This window comes from Nomascus leucogenys, chromosome 10, assembly GCF_006542625.1.
Source record: "Nomascus leucogenys isolate Asia chromosome 10, Asia_NLE_v1, whole genome shotgun sequence".
In the NCBI taxonomy this organism is placed as follows: domain Eukaryota; kingdom Metazoa; phylum Chordata; class Mammalia; order Primates; family Hylobatidae; genus Nomascus; species Nomascus leucogenys.
The window spans coordinates 15,307,544-15,317,944 of record NC_044390.1 but is presented as its reverse complement, the minus strand read 5'-3'; the positions used below and the strand labels follow the sequence as shown (position 1 = coordinate 15,317,944).

At 36.7% G+C, this 10,401-nt stretch overlaps 1 long non-coding RNA gene across 1 annotated transcript; it reads left to right on the top strand.

Moving 5' to 3' along the window:
• Positions 1-1,311: 1,311 nt before the first annotated feature.
• Positions 1,312-8,697, top strand: LOC115837082. The gene is made up of 3 exons (XR_004032124.1): positions 1,312-1,553; positions 3,366-3,501; positions 8,199-8,697. It is a non-coding gene; the product is annotated as an uncharacterized LOC115837082 (long non-coding RNA).
• Positions 8,698-10,401: the final 1,704 nt, after the last annotated feature.

Below are 10,401 nucleotides of genomic sequence, written 5' to 3'. Positions count from 1 at the left end.
AATTTTTTTGTATTTTTAGTAGAGACAGGGTTTCACCGTGGTCTCGATCTCCTGACCTCATGATCTGCCCGCCTCGGCCTCCTAAAGTGCTGGGATTACAAGCGTGAGCCACCGCGCCCGGCCTAGACAGACTCTTAAGTTAAAAATACCTTTTAGGCATATACTTAAAGTCTCGTTTCTTTTCCTATGTCCTCCACAATATCTTTAATGTGCTTGATTTGGGTAATAACACCCAGCAGTCATGGAAGACAGAAACAGCGACCTTGATTAACCCCTCAGCATACTTAGGCATGAACTGAGTTTTGATGCATGAACAAAAACACTTCAAGGTCATATTCCTTATCTCTCTAGGTTATTATTCTCTCTTAAGAGGAAACTACGATGCTTCCTCTCTTACCAGAATGATAATTGAGATATTAAAACATGGCTTTGTCATAAATCCTAAACACAACTAAGTATAGATAAAGATCTACAACAGAGCAAAAATTCTCTAGCACTGGATACATACACAAACTATCCTAGGCAGTTTCTCCTAACAGCTGCTAAATTACTTCTATTAATTGCAGCTTCATAAAACTAAAGAAAAAAAAGAAAAGAAAAGAAAAAGAAAGAAAACAACAAGGCTGTTTAATGGCATGCCTCTGTGTTACTGCTTTTCTATATGGTACACAGCAAAGCAATCAAACATTTGGACATTACAAATACCCTAGCAATCAATTTGATTTAAAGTACTCTCCAACTGTAGATACTGCAAATGAAAAGACTCATTTCTTTTAGCCATTATTTCTAATGCTGCTAAAAAGATGCATTTGGGGAAATGCTTATCAGAAGTACTAAATCAGCATTACAGATATATATCAAGGAACCAGATGAATCTACAATTGCAACCAATTTGTTTTTCAGATGAGGTTTTATTTTTTTTCAGACTTGATGGATGGCTGTTTTTTAAGAATAATATTTGTCTAGAATGGATTAACTCAGGAGAGTGATACAAATATACCCAAAAGAATGAAGAAGTGTAAGTGGAGAGTGGCATATATAAACTATATCCAGGAAGAAATGAAATAATCGAAAGGTCCATTTCATGCTTGGCATTTAGAGAACAGCCCTCCAAAGTTACATAGTGACAAGAATGCTGAACAAGGTCAGGACAATGGAAACTTCTTTGTCAGGATCTAGTTGTGATATCAATGGGGAAATGTCTTAAACCAGGTCTCTCAACCGTAGTTCTATTGACATTTTGGGCTAGATAATTCTTTGTTGTGAGAAACTGTTCTCTGTATTCTAGAATGCTTAGGAGCATTACTGACCTCTTCCAATGCGATGCCAGTAGCACCCTCAATTGTGAAAATCAAAAATGTCTCCCGACATCGCCACTTGTTTCCTGAGGGCAATTACCAGTTGTTGTAAACTACTGTTTTACATACTTTTTTGGTTTTTGAATCTCTAAAGAGAGGAGTTGTGATAAGATGTGTCTTTTCCAGCTCTAATATTCTCTGACCTGTCCAGCCAGGCTCACAAAATCGATGAGAAACTCTATCTGTTCTTATCAGGTAACACCAGAACTAGCTTTTTTATGTTCTCAACTTGCAGAAATTATAGTTAGTTTCCCCACACACAGTAAGGGAATTCCAACTGCATCTTGTGCCATATTTTTGAGTTAAAAATTTTACTTTGCTCGTTTTAATTCTTTATGCAGCATCTTCCAGATAGGGTGGTCAACTGTCTCAGTTACCTGAGACGTTCCTGGTTTTGGCATTGAAAGTCCTGTGTCCTGAAAAAGCCCTCGATCCTGAGGAAACGGATCACTTTCCTTCTATAACTATTTCCACGTGGTTGTGCATGTGTGTAGATATGCATATACACAAACATGTCATGAAGAATACTATAGTACTATTCTAATAATTAGTGTTAGAATAGTATAGTAATAGAATAATATAGTACTCAAGTTATCTTAATCTATTTTTTATTATTTTATTTTTAACATATTTTGTTATCAAGTATTATTTAACTATATTATTTTAATGCATGATTATTGTCTTATTCTATTAATGTACTACAGTTTATTGAATAATTTCCATATGATTAGACATTTATATTATTTATAGTTTCTTTTAAAATAAAAAATAAATGCTCAATGAGCATTCTAATAGTTACACATTTATGCATACCTTTTAAATATTTTTAAATTAAACATTTTAATTTTGAATAACTTAAAATATCCTACAGTATACAGATATATAACAACCCTGTATCTATTCTGTCATATTTAATTTACATTACAGAGTTAAAAAATAAATAGAAATGAAATTTAGCAAATTCAGCTGAAGTCTGTCCTCCCTACCTCCCCCCGTGTACCCACTGTCCTTGAGAAAGCATGTGCCATTCCCATCAATGACCCTGAACATTTGTCACATACTTAATTATCTACAAAAAGCAAAAACGATTCACCAGCCTTGTACATTTCCTTTTGCATCTTGAGTTTTTGCCCAACATTATTTTTTAGAGATTTATCCATGTCGATAGATCTATATTATTAGCTATGACTACTATATAATGTTCTGTTTTATGACTGAACTTTCATTTTTCCACTCATATTTAAAGACAATTACATTTTCAAATTATTTTGCTATCACAAACAATGTTGCATTATTTGTATATGCACAAGTATATCTGTGTATTTGCATCCTCATGTACAGCGAAAAACTTCTGTAAGGTAAACAGATTTAGGAGGAAATGAGGATATGCGTATCTTTAACTTCACTTCAGCTAGTTTTCTTCCTGAATAGTTATTCCAAATAACACTTTCAGGAGTCATGTACAAGAATTCCTCCTTCTCACTGCTTTTCTAAAACTTAATATTAGCAGACCTTATATTTTTTCCTTCTACTTCCTTTGAATATATACCCTATCCTCTGTGATTTTTCTTTTGGGGTTTATATTATTTATTTTTCTAACTTCTTCAGCAGATTCTTAGCTCATTAATTTTTAGTCCCTTTCTCATTTTATTATGCGCTTTTAAAAGTATGAATTTCTGATTACTATTTTTGCTGGATATGACACATTATGATTTGTAGAGCTGTTATTAATCAGTTATAATTTTTTAGCAAATTTATTGAGGTAAAACTGACAATAAATGTCACATTTAAAAGTATTCTTTTAATTTTCAAATTTGTTTTATTTTAAATCATTTTTTATTTTTTATTTTTGTGGATATATAGTAGCTATGCAAATTTATTTATTTATTTATTTATTTTTTTTAATAAGACATTTAATTTTATTCCCTTTAATAAATGAGGAATGTGGTTTTATTCTTTCCACTGTCTGCTTCTAAAGTATAGGTATAAACTTGTGTCTATGTGCAGATGCAGATAAGAAACGTGGGAAGCCACAAGAAAGCCAAGTAGCCTGGGAAATTGTGGTCATTGAGCCATGAGCAAAAAATAACAGTTGATTCTGTTGGGGCCACCTGACAGCAGAGATGGCTGAGGACCCCCGAGCGTGAGTCCAGAGAGCTCCCCTGCAGCCCCACCTTGACTTTCCAGAATGAGTCTTCTCTAGGAAGCCACTGCTCATTCGGAAAGTGAAGAACGCCTGTGTTTCCAACACCAACCCCAGCTCTGCTGACGTCTCAGGACGGCAGGACCATGCGTGATGAAATACCAGGCAGGGGAGACTCAAATTTATAAGTTACATGAGATATTTTGAAACAGGTACACGATGCATAATCACATCAGGGTAAATGGGGTATCCATTATGTCAAGCATTTATCATTTCTTTGTGTTAACAAACATTCCAGTTATATGTTTAGTTATTTAAAAATGCACAATAAGTTGTTGTTGACTGTAGTCGCCCCATTGTGCTATCAAATAGTAGATCTTCTCTTATTCATTCTAGCTAACTATGTTTTTGTATCCATTAACCAGCCCCACTTCTCACTTCTCCAACTTCCATTCGCAGCCTCTGGTAACCATCATTCTCCTATCTATCTCCAGGAATTCAATTGTTTTAATTTTTAGTTGCTACAAATGAGTGAGAACATGCAGTTTATCTTTCTGTGTCTCTCTTATTTCACTTAACATAATATCCTTCAGCTCCATCCATGTTGCTGCAAATGACAGGATCTCATTATTTTTACAATTGCTGAATAGTACTCCAAAACAGTGTGTATTTGGTAAGTGCTGATATATGTAAACACCACTGAAGTCAGCAGCAAAATCAAGATAACGAACATGTGTCAATCCCAAAAACTTTTACCTGTCTTCTTTGTATTTCATTTCTGCCATCCCTCTACCCCCATCCCCCATCCCCAGGCAAAACTAATCTGCTTCCTTTATTTACTATCGGTTAGTTTGCATTTTCTAGAATTTTGTTTAAATAGACTCATATAGCATGTACTCTGTTTTGGTCTAGTTTCTTTAATTTGGCATAATTATTGTGAGATGCATCTATGTTGTTGCATACTTCTTTTTTTTTTGCTGAGTAGTAATCTATTGTATGAATGTAACACCAATTTACTATTTCGTTGATAGATATTTTAGTGTTTCCAAGTTTAGGTTATTACATATAAAACTGCTATGAATATTCATGTTTAAGTCATTGTGTGAAAACATGCTTTTATTATTTTTGAATAGACACCTAGAAGTAAAATTGTTGGATCATATGGTTAGTAGATGTTTACTTTTGTGGGATAATGTCAGTGTCTTAGTATATATTCTAGATGTTGTTTTTTCTTGTTACTTTACTTTTTAATCAAAGTAATCTGTCAATAACTTCAGAGAAGTACACTTTTCTTCTAGAAGTCCCATAATTTTTGCTTTATATTTTACTATATTTTTCTGTATATATATTTGCTCTATTTGCCAAAATATGTCTTGTATATTGAAGTAATATTAGTTACCCACATGGTCAGAGCATCAGCATTATGTTGTAATGCTTTGCCAATTTTTTTCTTTTATTTGTCCATATGTCTGTTTTGCTTGATATTAATATAACCAACTTTCATTTACTTTATATATAATTTCTATTCTTTGACTTCAAAACTCTCTGACTTTATGTTTTTGCCTCTTATAAAGGTATATAGCTGGCACTTATTTATCAGAGCATCACTAAGAGCTTTTCTGTAAGAGTGATTGCCATTTATTTGTGGGTAATATATTGCTACTCTCTCATAGCTTTGAACAGTTTCTCTCTTAGCTCTTCCTATCTTTCTTATTCTCTGTCTTGCTTTCACTTTTGTTCCTGTTCTTTCTTTCTCTGTCTCTGTTTTCTGTTTCCTACTTTGTTATAATATAGTTAAATATAAATTCTGAATAATTCTCAATTATTATCCTCTTAAGCATTTATTTTTCTACAGCCTCTCTGTCATTTTCTTCTGGTCCTATTTAGATAAAGGTTAGATATTTTTAACGTATTTAAATATATCTCTTTTTTAATGTCGTAATTTCTTCTGATAGAAATTGTGTGACATTTTCAACTATTTTTTCCATTTCAATTATCCCCTTTTCAGCTAAATTATAGAATGCTGTTTACCTATCTCTATCAGCTATCTATGTCTACCTATTAATGTGTCTGTCTCTCTATAACATATGCATGTATATATTTCAATGGAACTGCATTTTTAAAATATATATTTTGTTCTTTTCTGAGATGTATTGTTTCATTATGTCATGCTTTTTCCCTAAGGTTTCAAGTTTTCTTTTACATTTTTATTAATTTTACATTTATTTTGTATCTTACTTGAGTGATCTTGACATTATAACATGTTCATGGGGTTATAAATCAGATGTGTCTTTTAACTCACTCATAATAGATTCTTTCCTCATATGCTTTTAATTTTTGCTTTTAATTTTTTATTGTTAGCTCACACATTAGGAAGGCTTAATTTTTCTCTGCTGTCAGAAAACCTCGTAGTAGCTTGCACTGTGTTCTGCAAAAGAAGCCTCAGAATTATTAACAAATTTTATATTAATTTCTTGAATTGGTGGTACTTACATTACATAGGTAATGAAAATTTGAACCCTAAACCAATGTGAGGTACAAAACTGGAACCTCTGAGGAGTCTTCTTTTTCCTTCTATAGCCCACAGTAATACAGATGAGCTTTCTTTCCACTATCCTGTGCCAGTGGGGAGAATATTTGTCTAGTTTGCCCTTTCACTAAGGGTGTAGCACTTTGAGGATTCTAGGTTTATGTTAGTCTCAGTTTTTCTTCCCTGTCTTGTATCCAAGATGCTGTATCACACAGACAGAAAATCCTTATCCTTCCTGCCTACAGTAGCCTCACCATCAGCTCAAAATATTCTGCTTTCAATTACCTATTCATTTATGATACTTGACATTTTTCCTTCCTTGCAAGCTGTCAGGCATTTAAAACAATTTCAACATTTTAAAGCATGAGAGATTTTACTTTTTTTTTTTTGTCCATGGCATTTCTGGAATCTGAAACTCCCTTGGTAATATCTTAGTAAAAGTTCTATAGGTAAAATTGCTGAGTCAAAGTATTCATATATCTTTAATGCTTTTAACATAAATTGTCAAAATTGTTTGCTGCAAGGAGCATGCAAGGATAGGATCATGATGATGCCTCAGTCTACACAGATGACCTCTGCTTTGCTTCTCTGTCCCTTCTCTTTTCATCTTTCCTCTACTCTGGTGCTACTTTGTGACAGCCTGGAATCATTTGTTTCTGCATTTCTGGGGTGCTATGGAACTCTTCAGTGCTGTATTGACTTATCTGTCTTGTCACCTACCACAGAAATTGTAATATGGTTTATTGCTGCTTCCTCAGTATTGACTGAGGATAGTATAAGTGTTGCTACTGCTTTGTGTTCCTACAGGGACAAAAGCCTTTTTCACAGGGACTCATGACTTGCTACTCTTTCAATTCACCTTCCTTCCCGCTGCCTGAGAAATCTTTACTGATTTTCGAGTTAGAGAATGAAGGCGCTAAGAGTCTGTTAAGTAACCTGCATTTTCCCATCTATTGTCTGGCATGTGTACTAGAGTCCTTCCTGTTGCTCTTGGGAGAGTGGAATTTTAAAATTCCAAATTCAAGAAAGTATGGCATCTTTTTTTTCTCTCTTGTTTTCAGTTCATGTGAGACAAATCAGTAGAATGCCTCAATGACTGAAGGGTCACAGAGTGAAAGAAGGCAGGGGAATAAAATCACTTTTGTTAATATAGCATATTATTATCATATAACATTTAATGAAGCTTTGGGAGATTCTTTTACTTCACCCACATGGTCCCTTGCCACTCTTACAATACCTTAGACCTCAAATCTCCAAACGTATACTTTTTTGACTCACAGGAAGTCTAGGTTTCCATTTTGGTTTTGCAAAATATCTAAGCTATTTCTCCTGGGAGTCCTTAGAGAGACAGAGTTCTGCTATAAATGAGGCTACTTCTTGCATTTCTGGGGTCCTTCTTTTTAGTGTTCCTTCCTCTGGTCATCCATGACCTCTGTAGCCCAAGATTGTTGCTGATGGAATTGCCAGTGTTGTCACAGATATCCTCTATTTTTCATGCTTTCTCCCTCTAGCCATTAGAAAAGAAAGTTTTTTTCTTTATATGACTAGTCTGCTGAAGTTTCTCATAGCATGTATGTCGGGGCCCTGGTAAATTCTTCCTTTGTTTTACATGGTTTTCTGTCTTAGAGTAAGCAGGCATCCAAAGGGCGATGTTAGGGGATGGAGAGGTCTATTCTCATACTCTCTCTGAAAATACTATTTCTTTTTTAAAACTCAGGTTCTGTTGCTCTACTTATATACTCTATCAGACTTGTTTTTCACTTGGATATTTTCTCACAGAGTTCATTATCCCATGGAAATCAAGTTCTATTACTGGAAATCTGGATCTGTGCCCTAGAACATTCCCAGGCAGTTAAGACACTCTTGATCAAGTTATGATTGTTAGAAGATGGTTCTGCCCAAGAGAACAGAAAGAGCCTCTGTGGACTAATGAGGTTTAACTTCCAATTACATCTAATAGAGTTTTATATCTGACACAGCCTCCAATATTTTGTCATGTATTTTTATTTTATAGCTGACAAATTTACCAAGTGTTTTTATTTGTTGCAATAGTTTTGATGCAATATTACAAATATGATTATTACTTCCTAATTAGCTTATAAGTTGTATGAAATTCCAATAAAAACTTTATTTTTTTACTTGACACATTTCTAAATTTCTCCAGCAGAATGTGTGAATGAAAGGCTTAAGAATACATCTCACCCAGGCAGCCTGGGTTCAACTCTCCATGTGAGAATACCAAGCTTGGTTGGGCACCGTGCCTCACATCTGTAATCCCACTTTGAGAGGCTGAGGCAGGAAGATTACTTGAAGCCAAGAATTGGAGAACAACCTGGGCAACAAAGTGAGACTCCATCTCTACAATTTTTTTTTTTAATTAGCCAGATGCAGTGGTGCACACCTGTAGTCTCAGCTTCTCAGGAGGCTGAAGCAGGATTGCTTGAGCCCATGACTCCAGAAGTTTGAGACGGCAGTGAGTTACGATCACACCGCTGCATTAGAGCCTGAATGGCAGAGTGAGAGCCTATCTCTAAACTAAGTAAACAAATACAGACATATATACATAAAATAATAATTATTATAATAAAAAGAATACAAGCAGTCTGCAATTTGTGTGTTATGGTGCTAACTGCAACTCATGTATGTTGTACCCTCATTTTTCACAATATCATGGTAACTAAATAACTGTGCAAATTAAGAGTACAGTTCTTGAGCCAAGATGGCCGAATAGGAACAACTCTGGTCTCCAGCTCCCAGCCCCAGCGACACAGAAGACGGATGATTTCTGCATTTCTGCTTGAGGTACCGGTTTCATCTCACTAGGGAGTGACTAACAGTGGGTACAGGACAGTCGGTGAAGCGCACTGTGCGTGAGCCGAAGCAGGGCGAGGCATTGCCTCACTTGGGAAGCGCAAGGGGTCAGGGAGTTCCCTTTCCTAGTCAAAGAAAGGGGAAACAGACGGCACCTGGAATATGGGGTCAGTCCCATCCTAATACTGCGCTTTTCCAACGGGCCTGGAAAACGGCACACTAGGAGATTGTGTCCCGCACCTGGCTCGGAGGGTCCTATGCCCACAGAGTCTCGCTAATTGCTAGCACAGCAGTCTGAGATCAAGCTGCGAGGCGGCAGCGAGGCTGGGGGAGGGGCGCCCGTCATTGCCCAGGCTTGCTTAGGTAAACAAAGCAGCCAGGAAGCTCGAACTGGGTGGAGCCCACCACAGCTCAAGGAGGCCTGCCTGCCTCTGTAGGCTCCACCTCTGGGGGCAGGGCACAGACAAACAAAAACTCAGCAAGAAACTCCACAGACTTAAATGTCCCTGTCTGACTGACAGCTTTGAAGAGAGTAGTGGTTCTCCCAGCACGCAGCTGGAGATCTGAGAATGGACAGACTGCCTCCTAAAGTGGATCCCTCACCCCTGAGCAGCCTAACTGGGAGGCACTCCCCCAGTAGGGACAGACTGACACCTCATTCAGCCGGGTACTCCTCTGAGACAAAACTTTCAGAGGAAGTATCAGACAGCTGAATTTGTGGTCTCACGAAAATCCGCTGTTCTGCAGCCACCGCTGCTGACACCCAGCCAAACAGGGTCTGGAGTGGACCTCTAGTAAACTCCAACAGACCTGCAGCTGAGGGTCCTGTCTGGTAGAAGGAAAACTAACAAACAGACAGGACATCCACACCAAAAACCCATCTGTACATCACCATCATCAAAGACAAAAAGTAGATAAAACCACAAAGATGGGGAAAAAACAGAACACAAAAACTGGAAACTCTAAAAAACAAAGCACCTCTCCTCCTCCAAAGGAACGCAGTTCCTCACCAGCAACGGAACAAAGCTGGATGGAGGATGACTTTGACGAGTTGAGAGAAGAAGGCTTCAGACGATCAAACTACTCTGAGCTACGGGAGGAAATTCAAAACAATAGCAAAGAAGTTAAAAACTTTGAAAAAAAATTAGAAGAATGGAAAACTAGAATAACCAATGGAGAGAAGGGCTTAAAGGAGCTGATGGAGCTGAAAGCCAAGTTTCGAGAACTACGCGAAGATTGCAGAAGCCTCAATAGCAGATGCGATCAACTGGAAGAAAGGGTATCGCTGATAGAAGATGAAATGAATGAAATGAGAGAAGGAAAGTTTAGAGAAAAAAGAATAAAAAGAAATGAACAAAGCCTCCAAGAAATTTGGGACTATGTGAAAAGACCAAACCTACGTCTGATTGGTGTACCTGAAAATGATGGGAAGAATGGAACCAAGTTGGAAAACACTCTGCAAGATATTATCCAGGAGAACTTCCCCAATCTAGCAAAGCAGGCCAGCATTCAGATTCAGGAAATACAGAGAACGCCACAAAGATACTCCTCGAGAAGAG